Raw genomic sequence first — 16,810 nt, 5'->3', positions numbered from 1 at the left:
ACTCTGATTTAGGAGAACAGGTCAAATGGTGCAGAAAACAGTGGGAACTGTGATATGTTTTCACACAGGAGAACCACAGAGTAAAATAATGCCACCACCAGGAATTGTAAACTCAAACCTTTTGTAATTCACCTGGTCTTTAAGCACAGGTTTAACTGTTTTGTAGAGTTCCTAATACAAACAAAACACATTTGAGCGCATTTTTCACAATACAATGTCAAACTTCCTCTTAGGAAGAGGAAGGAATCTCAGAGTTTAGGACTGGGACAGCCTCATTTGGCAACGTACTGCGATTTAGTTCGCAGTTGGTAAAACTGGAATAATAATTCCCCAGCCAAGGGGGGATCCTGTAAAGATGAACATGTTCTGGGTACTCAGCTAGCAGAGAGATCATGACTGAATGCACAGCTATCAGAAGAGCTGGAGAGGATCTTGCAATGTTATCTGGTCCACCCCCTTGCCCCAATGTAGGATCAAGGTAGGTGATTTCTACCCTATCCTAAAATATATTTACACGTGCCCTCCCCAGTGTGGTGCCATTTCTAGATTTAATATGGATATCCTCTTTCCAGGACTCACCTGGACCAACAAAGCTTTGTCATCACACCTTCCCTGTAGCTGCTTGAGATTCTTAAAGATCATCTCTTCTTTATCATTACTCAGAAGTTCTCAAACAATTTGCTCCCATCAATCTGTCAAGGCAAGTGTACTCAGCTGAGATATGTCAAGCAAGATCTTCTTCCTTTTCCTCCTGCCTATCCTTCCTGGGTGGTCTCTACATATAGACAAGCTTTAACTAGCTGATGCCTTCAAAATGCAAGTCCAAGTCTCCATTAAAACTTGTCCCCTTCACTGTGAAGCTAAATGAGTTGCAAAGCCTCTGGAAGGATAAGGCCTTGACTGCTGGAGTTTTGCAAACTGTGCATCCCTTTGATCCCTTTCCCAATATGCAAAACATACTAAAATTCTCTCCTGGATTTCATTACACATAAAAAGACATGAAAGTGCAATTATTCCTTACTCATCAACAACTACCCACCAACCCTAGCTCCAAGCTAGACCATTCTGGCTACTTCAAAAAACGGTTTTGAAATTTCCATTTCCAGATTGCCCTGGCAGGTATAACTGTGACTTTGCAAACAGCTACAGCTGTGTGTGCTAATTGCTTTCCTCTAAATTATTTATGAGACACTTTTGACTGATGAGATTTCTCACAACAGCATGTGCTAACCATTGGCAGTGGGCTCCTGAACTAGTGGGAACTCCATCACCTGCCGAGGTGCAGCACAGCCAGCTGGTAGCAGGCACCGCGTCCCTGGCAGCCTGCGCGCCGAACTGCGAGGTCAAGCTCTGCCTGCTTTCATCTCCTTTTCCAATAACTGCTCAATGGGAAATTTATGTGTAAGCATTATATCTGCCCATAACACACGCCCTTTACTTTTGGGATTAGATCAGAGAATACTGGAGACTGCCTGATTTAGATAAGGCAGAATTTAGGGTGTCAATGACCTGTGGAAGACAATCCATTTCACTAAACAGGGCCTTTCGAGCTCTGGACCCAGATGCAGTAGGGGGTCTGTAAAATGCAATTAGGAAATCTAGAAATCAATAGGCTTAAATTCACCACGTAGGAGGTAGCAGCTTTACCAGAAAATTTTTACACGACATGTAAACTAAAAAAGAATAGAAAGCACAGCTATAGACAGTACAAAATGCTTATCATGAGACACCACTTACCACTGCTTTTTTTTCCTGGAGGGCTTATCACTGCTATCCAGCTAAAAACTACTTAAAAAGCTATAGCTAAAGGTAACCATAAGCCCTGTCAGTTAAATAAAAAAACTAGTGTTCCAGGGACCAGCAAATTATATCAGTATTTTTCTTTTCCTTTTCAGATATGAATAACTGATAGGGAGAAGCAGTGGGAACCAGGCTGGCTAGAAGAAAAACCTCATGTCTTGAGTTGCAGGAGCTTGACAAGGAGCAGCCAGAAGAATGAAGCAAAGCAGCCTGTTAGAATTACTGCTCACTATTGGTGTTTTTATTACCTTCCCAGGAGGCTATAAAGGTTGCTGGGTGAGCAACCAATGTGACATCTTCATGAGTTTCACAGCTGTGTTTAAGAACTAAATTTAAACAGGATTCCCAGCCAAACTGTGGATGAAATTGTGCGTTAGACCTTTTCCTAAGCAGTATTTTTGCCCTGCCCATCCCACAAATTTTAAACAATTTGAATTAACCTTGTGCTCATTTTTTCTACAGATGCCAGAAGATTCACAATGTTTTCTGTACGGAAGTCTACTGGCCCCAGATACAGGGGTTCAGACAGGAAAAAAAGGGTGCCAAAGAGGGGCCATGTTACCCCTCAGAGGCGAGCTGGTGTTTCAGAGCCAGGTCAGATATTCCTGAGCCACTCCGCTCAGCACAGCAAAAATACAACCTGAATTGCTGTGGGAGGTGTGCAGAGGATAGCACACCATAATCCAGCTGTGCACAAGGTCAGGAGGAGGAAGGCAGGGCAGAACGTGCAGTTGTCCTAAGAGCACCCAGAAGTTTCATCTCCTGGCTCCCTTTCTCCCTTGCAGTGGAGATGGCTCTCTGGCTGTGTCCTGTTCAGTGGGTGGCACTTGGGAGTTGAAACAAATGTCCCAGCTTCCAAGCATGCTCCCTCAAAGAGATGGGCCACACAGACTCCTTGTACTTCCATGAAACAGCAGCCTGGTGTTAAGGAAATGGGTCCCCCCCCAGAAGAAGAGGAGGAGGAGGCTGATGTTCCCAGCCACCCATCACAGATGCAAAAGGAGACAGGACAGAAGGTATCTGTCTGGATCTGACACAGACTAACAGCATGGCGCAGGTAAGGCTAGGAAGTCATTCATGCCTCATTTCTCCCACCTGTAAATTATTCCTTCCCCTTCATCCCCACTGGTGCATCATTATGATTGCTCAATTAATTAACAGTTTAGAAGAGCTTTGAGACATTCAGATGGAAGAGAAAGATTTTTTTGTATTTCTGCTTCTCCAAAGTTGCATGCATAAACACTGAATTTTATAAGTCCTTTGCTGAGGATGAAGAATTACCTCCAATTTATAGATGAGTAAGTTCAACCATGGAAATGTTAAAGCACACGTTTTGATAAACAGCCTCAGGTTCCAAGATCTCACTTTCTGAGTGCCCAGCTACTCATAAACACAGCTTGACTTTCAGAGGGCTAAGCACTCCCAGTCCTAAGTGTGAACAGCCACAAGTGAAGGCATTCACCCACTGAAGATCATGTGCTCAGGATCCCAAATCAAGTATCTCAAAGCTCAGCCCGCTCGAGAAAACCTAAATGGAAACGTACCCAGGAAAACCTGAATGGAAGCAGCACGTTTGTGCGCTCTGTCCGCCACACCACACACAGCACACTTGTGTTCGGCTAGAGCTTTGGAAAAGCTCCGTGCCATGGCGGGACCAGAGCAGGTGACCAGACTTTCGGAAACATCTGTCATATGGCTCTCCAGCACAGCGAGTCGCAAATGAACGTATTATGGGAGTGGGAGTTTCCCTGACCAAAACGATTAAAACTCTCACATAAAAATAGAATGCTGAAAGGAAATCTGCCCATTCTGCACTATTATTATTTTTAACAGAAAACCCAAGTTCCTGTCAAAAACAAGAAAATAGACAATTTCCAGCCAGCTTTAATGGGAAGATCTTTTGAAATGCTCAGCCATCTGTCACAGTAGGAGTGCTTGTTGTTCAGCCCTTCTGAAAAACTTGGCCCTTCTTTGGGAACATGGTGCTTTTCAAACTCTGCTCTCAGGCCGCTCCTAGGAACCACTTCTTCCATGGAAGGTCCTGCTCTTTTTCTGTCTCCCAGTACTGTCCTCAGCGCAGTGGAACCTGCCAGTAAAGCAGGTAGAGATGGGCTTGAAGGGCAAAACTGGAAAATTGCTCTGAGCTAGCCCTAAATCCAAGGACAAATGGGTAGGTTAAGTCCAGAACTAACTGTACTTTCATTTAATGTTTCTTATAAAAAACATTGCAAACGCATTTTAGCAAATGTCCAAATGTGTGTATCTTATGAAAATTACTCACTGAATACTCCTTTTCCCTTAGAAACATTTATTTTCCCCCTCCTCTGATTCTTCCAGTCCTTTCTCTTCCCTCTCTCGCTATTGTTAACACCTTGTCCCAGGTAAAGAAGAAGTAACAAAGAACTCTAGTCACCGAGCAATGGGATGAACTGCTCATGAAAGATTGTTAACACTAGGACTCCAATTTGGGATGGAAAAACAGCTTCCAAATAGGCCTCTCTGGGGGTTAATAAAATCTACCATACAGACAGGAAAATTCTGCAGCAGGTGAATCATCTCATGCGCTGGGACCAGGCAAACAGAGACAGTATGATGCACAGCACTACATTAAAATAGAAGTATGATCCCACTGCAAACACGTACATCTAGAACCTGCAACGATTCCTCTTCACAGAACAAACATTTTAAAGCAATGATCAGCAATGGCAGCCCAGCAAAGTAGAGCACTAACCTGGACATTTGCCCTTTCTTCTGCTCCTGGTGTGTTAGAAGAACATGTTACTGGTCTCCATTTTAACAAATATAGATTAAGCTACTTGTGGCTCCCTGGGATAGAGACAAAAACCATGTTACTTTCAATAGATCAAGTCCTCCAACAAATCGATGGGATGTATAAGAATACTTTTTATTTCTAAAGTGGGCCAAGAGGCTTTGAAGTTACATTAATACCTCCAGATAAAGAGCCACACAATCCCTCCTGCTGCAAAGTGAAATTCTGGCTACATGAAAGTTAACAGCAAAATTCCCACCAGTTTCACTGTGAACAAGACTTCAGGCCATAAATCTATTCGGTAGAGGGTTTTCTACCAAATGTTTGAAAATTATTTTTTCCAAAGGAAAAAAAAAGTCAATTGTTTTATTGTATTTTCTTTAAAAAGCCACGAGCAAACATTTCATTTTAGATTGAGGTCAATCCGAATTAAAAAATTTCCAGTTCCCACACATGTCTTCATGAAGCTGTATTGGCTGACATGTTCTGATGCTAAACTGAACTGACACATAATAGCTTGATAATGCCAGGCAATATGTTTTGAACTTTCTATCCCCACAAAGCAGAAAATTCGGCATGTCACAGTTCTTCTCCATCCCCCTCTCCTAAGTTTGGACAGAAATACATACGGCAATATTGCAATTTTTCAAAGATTCTTTTTAAACTACAATTTGCATCAACAATGGCTACCACCTGGCACAGCCCTACCAAAGTTAAGAAGTTACTGTGGAATAATAAAGCATAATTCAGAACAGAATTTGGCCTGAAGAGCTCCATGTCCCAAAGAGCCCAACAAAACCTTCCCCTTGGCTCTGCTCATTCCTTTTGAGGAAGAACCCAGCGGAAGGGAGGCAGTCAGTGTGACTGCCAGTTTTTCAGAGTCCGTGAAACTTTTGGGAGACATGACCCCAGTTCTCTGGCTCTTGGATTTCCAACAGAGGACTGTATTGGAAATGATCCTCTTCAGGGCCCCAAGATCCTCACCCTTAACCTTTCTGAGTCATTAAAGAATATTCAGTCCATACTACAACAAATACAGCAAACTCCTTTTTGCTACAGCATAGCAATCTCAGAAGCTACTGGAACATTTTAAGCTAATGGCCAAGGCCTTGTTCAGCAAGGCTGAAGCCTCACAAATTGAAGAGAACTTCAGCACTTGCTTAAGTTTAAGCACAAGCTGAAATGCATGGCTGAATAGGAATGGCCTGAGGAATTATGCAAATGCTTGGATGAATCCGGGTCCAAATATGAATTACTTTAGAAGACAGAGAAGCAAGCAGTGCAATTTAATCATTTTTATCTGCTTACCAAGAATGCACAAGTTCTTACAGCTAATATTACAGCATCTTCTGCTGCTGCCAGAAGCCAAATGACCTATTCTTTAACAGTCAAGCTTTCCTCATTTTCAAACTGAAGATTAGTCCATTTATGCTGAACAGTGGCACAGAATGACAATTTCGTAATACACGGATTGAGTGCTATTCCGCTCACATGTTACATTACCTTGCCCTTTCTTCCACTGCACTTCCACTTGCAATTGACTGTCATGGTAATAAGGTGGTGCTGCTTCTAATCTCCAATTGTATACTTTCTGGGATGCTGGCAATTCATTAGATATCGCCACAGAGTGGACAACTGGATCTGACCTTGAATCTGAACACAAAAAAACCATGGAGATATAATTTATTCATATTAACAGTCTGCATTAAAGTTACAATATGAGCTGGGCACTTCCCTAAAATGCTGAATAAAATGAACCCTCAGCAATGGCACTGAAAAGGGCAGCCAGCACCTCTCAGCAGACTATCGGCACTGTCCACAAGTGATCCCAGAAACATGAAGGCTGATTGTGAAATGCTTTGACACGTGACTAGTCCTTACTTCTGCAAATACTCTCACAGGCATGAGCATTTTCAGGGTCAGATCCCACAGCTGCATTGCTAACAGACAGTGCAATAAGTGTCAAACACAGATTCCAGTTTGCCCTCCTTACAGAAATATCAGTGAATCCGTACCATAATCTCTGAGAGTGTCATCATAGAAAATTAATGCTTTACAGTAGGATATCATGACCCCTCCACAAACTAAAGAAAGTCCTCATTTCACTGTGATCTGAGCTGAAATGCATAGGAGGAAGTGGAAAGCAATTAATAAATTCTGCTACCAAAAAGAGGATTGTTGGTAATTACAGCACAATTGCCACAGGAAGATATACAAAAGAGCTCACTGAGAAAACATCCCAATTTAGACTGCACAACTCTGGGGACTGCTTGCTAACAAAATACAGAGTATTTTACTTCTAGGTCACTGATTTCAATCTGGCCTCAAAGGAAAAAATGAATGAGAGTTCATGCCAGCTGACAGGGGTGTGAAAGCAGTAGGGTGGGTGTCAGCCCACTTCCTAGTAGACTGGAGGACACAACCCAAGTATTTGTGATTCGTGAAAGTAATAAAGCTAAAAATTCAGGCTGTGATTCAATGATACAGTAAATCCAGCTGTAGGACTCTTAGGACAAGGAGCTGATGTGATATACACAATTCTGCTGATTCCAGCTTGTCTGAAACCTTTTGACGAGTTAACTGTGTAAAAACAGGTGCTAGGGCAGATCAGATATCGTTATGCTTTATACAGCTGGAGGAAAAATCCAGGTTGCGTGTGCCAACCAGTTCAATAGAAATATAGGTATGTGCCCATAGCTCACTGAGATCCAGACTGCCTGGTATCAAGGGTCACCTAGCCATGGCCTCCAAGCTTCATCCTTCAGTGACAGCAGGTGCAGGCTGTGTAGCAACAGGCACATCAGAACTACACTGTTTTATTGCTGCTGGTCACTCTCTGGACTGGAGACAAATGAAGATGCTGTCTACACCTCCGTCTGTCCTATGAAAGGGTGGAGGGTGCCAGATGGTTAGCAAGTCACCCAGGACACATAAAGCCACACAGGCATTAAATAGCATAAATAGCGAGGCATTAAATGACACCATCCCTGCTGGCACCACATCCCTGCTCATCAGTGCTCCATTCATTTAAACACTTTAAAGAGAGCAGGGAAATAGGAGATTAGAGAGATGTGCTGCTGCCTTTGATAAGCCTGAAAATAGGAGCAATGTTTGTGTTAATCCTATAGCAGTAATATAGAAAAGGCGCGATTAACTGCAGTTGCAGGAACAGTCTAGTGCAATCTATTTTCCCAGTGAATTCCTCCATGGAAAGATGGGTCACAGGGCACACCTGCAAAATGCATCCAGGCGTTTGTATCTGCACTGTGTCCACAGCCTGTGCTCCAACAGATGGTTGACCAAAGGATTTCTTCTCCTTTTATTTTGTTTTTTTTTTCTGAACACACAGGAACAGAGCAAGCCCTCCTGCCAACAGTGTAGTGAATGCAGAGCATTCAGCAATGAAGGGGTGACCTTGATTAGTGTCTAATGAGTAGAGACCAGTTGCTTTTCGGCACATAATGAAGTAGAAAAGTTCTGCTATGGTCTGCCAGAGGTCTTGATGCTGCTCTGAGGAATGCTGTCGAAGATGCTGGCCATACAGTCTCTGCTTTAGGCACCAGCTAATCCTTGGTCCCTCCACACACATAGTATCTCCTGCTTTACTGCAAGATCACTCTTAGAGAAGACTAGGTATTTCTCTTTACATAAGATGCTATCTCCTTCAATCAGCAGCACAAGTGTCAGGGCAGCTCCACCTGGTTCGCACCTTCAGACAGAAAACGTAGATAGCTTTGGTTTAGATTCCTTATTTTCTTTCTTATTTCACTTAAAAATGATGATTATATTCTGTAAGTAGTATCTGGCCCTCATTGCTGATAGCAATGGAGAGGAATGAGCAGCCCTTTAGATAAGAAGAAATTCTGCATCTGCTGATATCAAGGGAAAATATCCTTGCTGAGTGTTCTCCTTAGAAGTCTACACCTTTGGGAAAGAAGCCAAAAGAGGCTGGATTAGCTAGTGTGAAGGCTTGCAAGATCAACTGTGGCTTGGAAAGGCAATACCACCATAAAGGTGCTACTGAAAACGGAAAGGGGTTAACATTGAATGTATCCATCAAGCCCTGGGACAAGGAAACGAACAGTATTGGCATCGCTTGCTGGTAATAATAATAAAATCAGGCTGATGATGGAGAGGGGAAAAAGTGGTACCTCTTCTCCACTACATAACAAGAAACAGTGCTAGTGAGAAGGCTACAGTACCTCCAACATCCTTATCTGTGCCTGTAACACACAGCCACGTTTCACTGGAACTGCAGAGAAAAGACCCCGTTCAGGCCACACTACACATTGGCAGAGGCCACAGAGGAACAGAAATCATGAACTGGAGGCAGCAGTACAGACACAGAATAAAACAGGGAGTTTCCACATTATTTAAAAGCCCAGGGTGCTTGCAGGGCAAAAACTTCCCTGGGGGCAGAAGAGGGGGGGAAATCTGCTTTGAAAGGGAGAAAATTCACAGCTTATAAAAAGGAGGGTGGGAGTCACAGATCTGGAAGCCAAATGCATACAGGGTTTGCACTCTGCATGCAGGCAGAGGAGTGTTGCAAATGGGAGGAAAGATTTCGTGCTCTTCAGAGGTTTCTAAACCCAGAAAGCTACAGCCTGCACTTCCATAAGGTACTCTGTGTTAAGCCTGAGCTCCCTCTCTTCCATTTCAGATTTTACCTGGAGAGGAAAATGTTAAGCTGTTAGCATTAAAAAAGAAGAAAAAAAAGTTTAAATATTTTTAATTTTAAAAAGAAGAAACTTCTTTATAGCAGCATAAACAGTTAAAACTTGCCTGTGGTGTTATGTCCATGTGCTAGGTTTCCTTAGGGATCCATTTGCATCTGCATAATTATCTGTTTTAGTTGTATGTGATGCCATAGGGTTTATGATACTGTATGGACAAGTAAAAATACAATGAGATGAAGGTGGGGCAGAAAACAGAGCTACCACATTTCCATCAGCAAAAATGACTGTTGCATGCAGTCATGTGCGTGTGATGGGGAAGGGACAGTCGTGTGAAATAAGTTTCCTTCAGTCCTTCAAGTCCCCAAAATAAATTCCTTCAATCTCTTGTGAGGCAGATTCTCTTTCTTCTGTCCCACACCTCAAACCCAGTATCCTTTCCTGCTCCAGACTGTGACAACACTCTTCAAGCCAGGGCTTCTATCTTCTCCAGACTATGACCCCAAGGCTCTGCCATTTCAGAAGCCCCCACCTCACTTCAAGCCCCTCCTTATCCCAACCCAGGATCCCACCATTCCTCCAACCCCCCTGCTATGATTTGTACATATATAAACATTGACATTATCTATACAAATTAAATCAGGAACTTCTGGCATCAGAAAAAAACCCAGATCAATCTTTTCCCAACCCTGAAATCTTCCTGCTTCTAACCTAATTTGCAATCCAGTAGATCCCAATCGCATGGAGGTGATATGAAGAACCAGGCTTGTTCACATCAGCCACAGCAGAAGGACCTCCAGGAGCAAGTTGGAGAAAGAGCAGGGGAATATGGCCTGTTCACAATCCGATCTCGGAGCAGCACGTGCTGTTTATCATACTAAGCCAGAGTCATGACTGCATCTCTTCCTCGCAGATGCATCCTTTCTCTTCTCTCACTTTTCTCCATCAGCAACTCTTGTACTCTCCCAGCACCTCTCCAGAAACCAGCAAAGACAGTGGCAGCATACATACATTAGCCATTTTCCAGTGGTCTTTCTTAGCTGCTCTGGCCCCCGTAAGCTTATGCAGATTTTGTAATGATGGATTCTTAGGTCTCTTTCTGGAGGTGAATCCCAGCAAATGAGACCACCGATGGAGGCACAGGGTCCAGTGGTGAAGCTGTCCCACCTGAGACTCTTAGGGGCACCAGGAGGTGAAGGATCTACCTGAAATACAGAGCAAGGCACAGGAAAGAGTTTGCAAAAATGAAAATAACTCTAGCAGAAAGAAAGACAGCCAGTGACATGACTAAGTTAAAACAGCTGCCAAGAAGCTGATCTTTTCAAGGTTTGAATTTAACTGTCAGCATAGCACATCCTACCACTGTAAGTCAGTTCAACAATACTGGATTTGTAACTTTAGAGGTTCTGTTACAGCTTCAGACAGGCTTGGGCGGAAAGGAGTTTCCAAACCTGGAATAGCATGGGCTCAAACTTAGGTACAGACTGAGACCATCTAAGCTTTAACTCCTGAGCACACTTGAAATTTGTTGCAACTATAAGACAAGAGATACCCAGGGCAGAATTAAGCAGCTTGAAAAAATATGTTGTGGGTCACTTACAATTTCATAAAGAATGATTTAATGCTACCAAGGTGGAAAGATGATCCTGCAAAAGGGTAAAATATATTAAACAGGGAAAACAGCGCTAAGATGCTCCATAAAGAAAATAGTTTGTGCAATTACCAACGGACAGGATATGGATAAGCAGTTTTCAAGAGGAAAGCCCCTCTATCTCATTAAACAGCTGCTTCGCTCCTGCTTTTTTTCCCTGTTCAACTCTTCACCTTTAATCTGCAATACTCAGCTATGCTGCACACACCAAGAATGCAAAGCTGACAAGCACAGGAGGGCCTCCCTTATCAGCTTAGGATAAAAGCAAGAGATCGAAAGGATGGATTGTCTGTGATTTTTCATTACAGACTGGTAGATACCTTATACCCGTCACAGACAGGCTAAAGATTTTGAGACCTGGAGATTCATTTATCTTTAAAGATTTGGAGGAACCTTGGTAGAAAATAGCAGATGAACTTCCACATAAGGAAGAAAGAAGTGCCATGGTGTTCACACCACCAAGTTGTGCAGTAGCACAGGGCTGTTGCTGCTGTGTGGCCGGAGTTGGGGGCAGCCCTGTGCTGCCATTGCTCCTCCTCACCCAGGACAGAGCACTCCCAGTGCTGGCTGGCAATAAGGGGAAGATACAGATCAATGAGTCCTCTCTCCCCACAGGGATGCCAAAAAAGGGTCTCTGTAGGTATAAAGTCTGCAGTAATGCACCACCAAGGGAAGTTTCCTCCTCATCTCAGTGACTGCCTTGTGGCCTGTAGAAAGAGGATTTCAATTTTTCCCGAGGACAGCAGGTAACACCAGAACACTGCTGAGCCACTGCGGCAGGCTTATGCCTGCAAGACAAGCACAGAGACTCCCAGGCCTGCTCTCCTCCTTGCTATCTGAATAAAGCTCCTAAGTACAGAAAAGACAGCTTGGTCAGGGCCTTCCTTATCCTCCCCTCCCTGCTGTGATCACAGGGAGCTCCCGCTCCAGCCCTCTGATGTGTTGGCAGCCTCTATAATTTGGAGTAGCTGTGATTTATGGCTTGGACAGAGCCCGTACTTAGGGAGTACAAAGGTAGGGCTGGCCTGACCAGTATAGCTGTGTTGTCGCTGGTCCTTTGTATTGATCAAATAAGTGATGGAAGTGAAGAATTCAATTGCATTTGCTGTCTGTAAGGATCAGCTAAGGGACAGAGGGCTGGGGCGGAGGCAGGGATTTAATTACCCCTCACACCCAGCAGCCAAAAGTGTGATGATGACACTCTGTATATTGATGGGGGGAATTGCTCTCGGCCACCTCCCTCTGCACCTCCTCTCTCACTGAAGAAGGAAACAGAAAAAAAGAATGAGGAAATTTTCTGAATGCTTCATCCTGCGTTAATCGCATACCATATCCTTCCATACCTCATCTGGTCTCTAGGGGAATGTCACAAGCACTGGAACAAGAGAAATGAAGGGAAGTTTACAGTTGCCTAAATCTAAGAGAGAGAGGTGTTTGTGGCACGCAGCATGTTGCAGCTCCCACTATAAATTCATGGGCAGATTTCCAACAAGTAATAGGGAGCTGAATCCAAACATACTACTCAGTGAAAGGCTTGAGCAACCTTTAATCAGACTCCTAATTGGTTTTTCCCCCTCTGTTTCAACATTTGTCATTTGAGGAAACCAACAGCAGTTCCCAAATGAGCTTTTTTAAGTAACATTCAGGACATAATCAGGTCTCTTTGAAAAGGGACAGTTCTAAATTCAGTCATAAATGTTTGATACTATCGTCTACCAAATTTAGCAAATGGTTTTAGTGGGGACCTGTATTTATCAAACTACCACCTTCAAGACAAATGCTTATGGGGAATGCATTATGCTCAGTCTGCCTAGACCTTATTCTGCTAATGAGGGCATGTCCCATCTTTTCCAAAACACCACTTTTAAAACAATGGTCCAATTTTTACATTATAGCCACGGCTGCCTTGTACTGACTGAGTAGCTGTCATTTAGATCCATCCTATCAACTCCGAATTCCCTTTCATCTGGGGTCTGTCTTATGTGATGGCAGCCCAGAGCAGTGACCTATGACTATGCTTGACTTCTTATCTCATGACATGTGGACTAACTTACAAATGTAGGTAATTAGTTAAAGATGTTTCATGACAAATTAGACTAATGGAATTGTAATGGTTAAATTAACGTCTTGGGGTCAGTTTTAAGGTCCCTTGTTAGGGGTGATAGTTCAGAATGCAAGCTGTCAGACTCTGGGAAGTATCTTGTTTCTTTTAATAAAGTGCTTCTTTTGCATGTGAAAAGCCAAGGACATAACTGCTGAGATAGGGCCTGATCCAAGGGAAACAATCTGGTTGGCAGTTTCTGGATAAGGCAGTCTCCCCAGTCCTGCCCGCAAACTTTGTCCTGGAGGCAAGATACACAGAGGAGCAGAGCAGCAAGCATGAAGAAGGATCAAAGCACACAGCTTTGCACTGCTACGAACACTAATCTCTCACTCTCCCCTTGCACCTTTCAACTGAAAATTTCATCTGACATCTTTCTTCAGGGAGGAAGTTAATTTTGCAAAATCAAACAGTCCAACATAAATTAAACAGATAAATCATGTCCTGTTATCCGCATCCTTCCTCCAGGAGGAGCCTGCAAGGCTCTCCCTGTAGGCTCTTCTAACAATAGAGCTGCTTGTTAACTCTCACACAATGCTAAGGACAAATGGGAAAGGAAGAGACAACAAAATGGAAAACATCATTCTGCAATTTTGTCAATCCCTGGTGTGCCCATGTCTTGAGCACTGCATGCAATTCTGGTCACGCCATCTCAAAAAGGCATAGTAGAGTGAGGAGAGGCGGCGAGAACATCAGAGGTACCAAATAGCTTCTATAATTGAAGAGACTTCATAGACAAAGACTCATTCGCTTATCAAACAGACAGCTGAACGTGGATGTGATTGAGCTATTTAGCATGGAGTGGGATGGAGACAGCAAACAGGGAATAATTACTCTTTGCTCCTTATAACAAAAAGGAAACGCTTTTTACACAACGGTAGTTAAATGTGGAGGTCACTGATGTAGAGTCCAAAGGAATAAGTGGGTTCAAAAAAATTAGATAAATTCATGGGAATCCAACAGCCACTACATACAGCAGTTCAGATAAAGCCTGGAGCTCAGAGGTGTCTCTGTACAGAGTGCCAGAAGCTGGAAAGACATACCAGAAAACAGACTCTTGTCTGGGTGCCCCGTTTTGTGCTCTTTTCTTATGCTTCCAGTCCTGCACTCCCTGAGACAGGACACCAGGCTGGACAGGGCTTTGTTCTGACTCAACAGAGCCACTGTCATCACCTGATCTTGGGTCCCTCCTCATTGCAGACAACAAATTAGGCACAGATAAGGTTAAGTCCACTTCCCTTCAAAGGCAGCCCTGACCTCTGATGGCCATCTAAAGGAACAGCTTGATTTTCAGAGAACTGTCTCCTGCCCCAGGTTCCAGCGGTGATGAGGGGCAGGGAAGTACATGTACATACGCATGTGACTGGGAATGAGATGAGGTCCCTAATCACACAGCTTCCATTTTTAACTCCAAGCACATGCTTTGATCTTTCCTTTTCCAACATAAACACAGAGCAGAGTACACACTTAGACAGACGTTCCCAGCTGAAACAAGCTGCACTACTCCCTGCCCGGGCAGAGAACAAGACAGCGAATGACACAAGGCAGCTGTTAGCTACGTTGCTGAATCCACACTCTTTGGATATAATGGCAAAAAGCACAGTGCAAGGGCCCCTACAGAAGAGAAAGAGTAATGTGGATTTCTGTGCTCAGATATCATTCCAGAGCCAGTCCAGGCAGCTCGGGCAGGCATGGTGTTGTCCCAAAAGCGGGGTCAATGGCATCCTCCACTGCTGTTTACCTCTTGAAACTGGGATCAGTCTATTAAGTTCACCTATTAAAAAAAAAAAATCACAGTAAAAGACCACAGCCTACTATGATTTGGTACCATCTGCTTGGTATTCTGCCTTTTAGGCAAGTACTGTCCTCCTCAGTTCCACAACGATAGTCAGCTGTGTGAGATGGACACCACTGCGTCTCACAGCCCAGCCACGGCGTGCCCTCTTCCCGACTCGTGGCACTGCCCACGTGTCACCTTGCACCCGGCTGGATGTCGGGTCAGCCCTGTGACAGACCTTTCTCAGGGTCATGTCTCCCTCCTGGGGAGTCTACACACCCAGGAAAACCACTCTCCTTTAGATACTTCACAGGACAGCAGAGCGTGCACCTTTCCCTGCATTTCAGGAGTTCTAGGAGCTGAGGGAAGAGGAGGCGGCGGGGTCCCACGGGCAGTGCATTACCAGCCCGCTGTACAGATGAAACAAATCCACTCCAGTTCCCCTTGGGAGCCGTGGTGCTGGAGCTCCTGCTATGGCAGTCAGCTCTGGAGCTCCCAAAGTATCACCAAAATGGTGCTGCCATTGCTTCGCATATGTCCCACCTTCTGAAGGCCACAACTCAGAGGGAAGACCGAAGGCACCCAGTCAGGACCCAGCAGGGACAGCCGGGGACGGGGAGGTTCCTTCCACTTTCTCCCAGCATACGCATATGCAGAATAGCAAGCCAGACCTTTGTGCTTGAAAGGAACTTTAGATTATCAGATGAACCTAAAAGGAAAATAATTATTGTTTACTACACTTACTACGTTTCTTTTTTCAGGATAAAAACTGCAGGAATGGAGAATTTAAGTATTTAATATGGATGTAAGATAGCAGTTGTAAGTTGACAGGAAGAATAAGCCAAGCCAAACAAACATCCACTCAGTACCTTGAATTTCTGTATCTTTCATTTCCCAAATTCCTGTCACGTGTCATTCATACCTTTTTCATATATGCATCAGGACAAAATGACAGGTGCAAATGCAACAATTTTCCTCCACAAACAAAGCCAGGATTTAAAAGCCCATTAATAGAACCATGCAGAATTCATTACATTGCGCGTCCTTGTAAATATGCATGCACGCTCTTTTTATATCAGTTCATATATGTGAAATAGTAACAAGTAGTAAACATAAAAACAGAAAATGAGAACCTCGTGTTATTACTACACCACAGTTCTTCTTCTTTATGTGAGAGCTTTTAGCATTAATAGCTAGAGGAGTGTACACACAAGTCACTCTGAGTTTTGAGAGAACTAATTAAGTTCTGCTGGTTTCTATTATAGAGATAGGCCTGTTTGGACCTCGAACATAAGACAGAAAGAAGTAAATAATGATTTAACATAAGAAAGAGAAAATACTTCCCATTAGTGGAATAGTAACAGCTGTTAACTCTGTGCAGCATATATGTGCTAGTTTGAGAAGTCTGTAGGTGAGGAAGATATTTCAGCTTCAAGTATCCGCATAAGACGCTGACATACTTAAGCTGTATTTTGCAACATGTTCGTAAAGTTAATGCTTGACAATATTTTGTCTTAGTATTATTATATGGAAGTGACATAAGTATGGTGCTATCAAATCAATGATTATGCAATGCACATAACCAATAGATATAATATAAAAATTCATTTGAAAAGTGGATAATATTTTTACTCTAATCTAGTATCTATCCTTAATCTTGCTTTGAGAGAGCCAGAAACAAGGCTATTCAAGAGTTTGCCGTTGTTAGAATACTTACTTAATACTAGTAATAAAGGATAACAAACACTTACCTTGTTTGCTTCCACTGCACAAAGATACAGGTATGTCCTAAAATAACTTTGGTACTTCCGCATAGGACAAAGCTAATTAGAATCATAGAATCACAGAAATGCTGGTTGGAGGGGACCTCTGGAGATCCCCAGCCCAACCTCCCATTCAAAGCAGGACTACTGCCAACACCAGATCAGGTCAACCATGGCTTGGCCTGACGGCATCTTAAAAATATCCAAAGACGGAGATTTCACAGCCACTTTCGGTGACCTGTTCCAGTGCTACACCACCCTCCTGATGAAGAAAT

This window comes from Nipponia nippon, unplaced genomic scaffold (genome assembly GCF_047370975.1).
Source record: "Nipponia nippon isolate SJK-2023a ecotype South Korea unplaced genomic scaffold, ASM4737097v1 scaffold_7, whole genome shotgun sequence".
NCBI classification, from domain to species: domain Eukaryota; kingdom Metazoa; phylum Chordata; class Aves; order Pelecaniformes; family Threskiornithidae; genus Nipponia; species Nipponia nippon.
The sequence above is the reverse complement of the archived record's forward strand: the minus strand, read 5'-3'. Positions refer to the sequence as shown.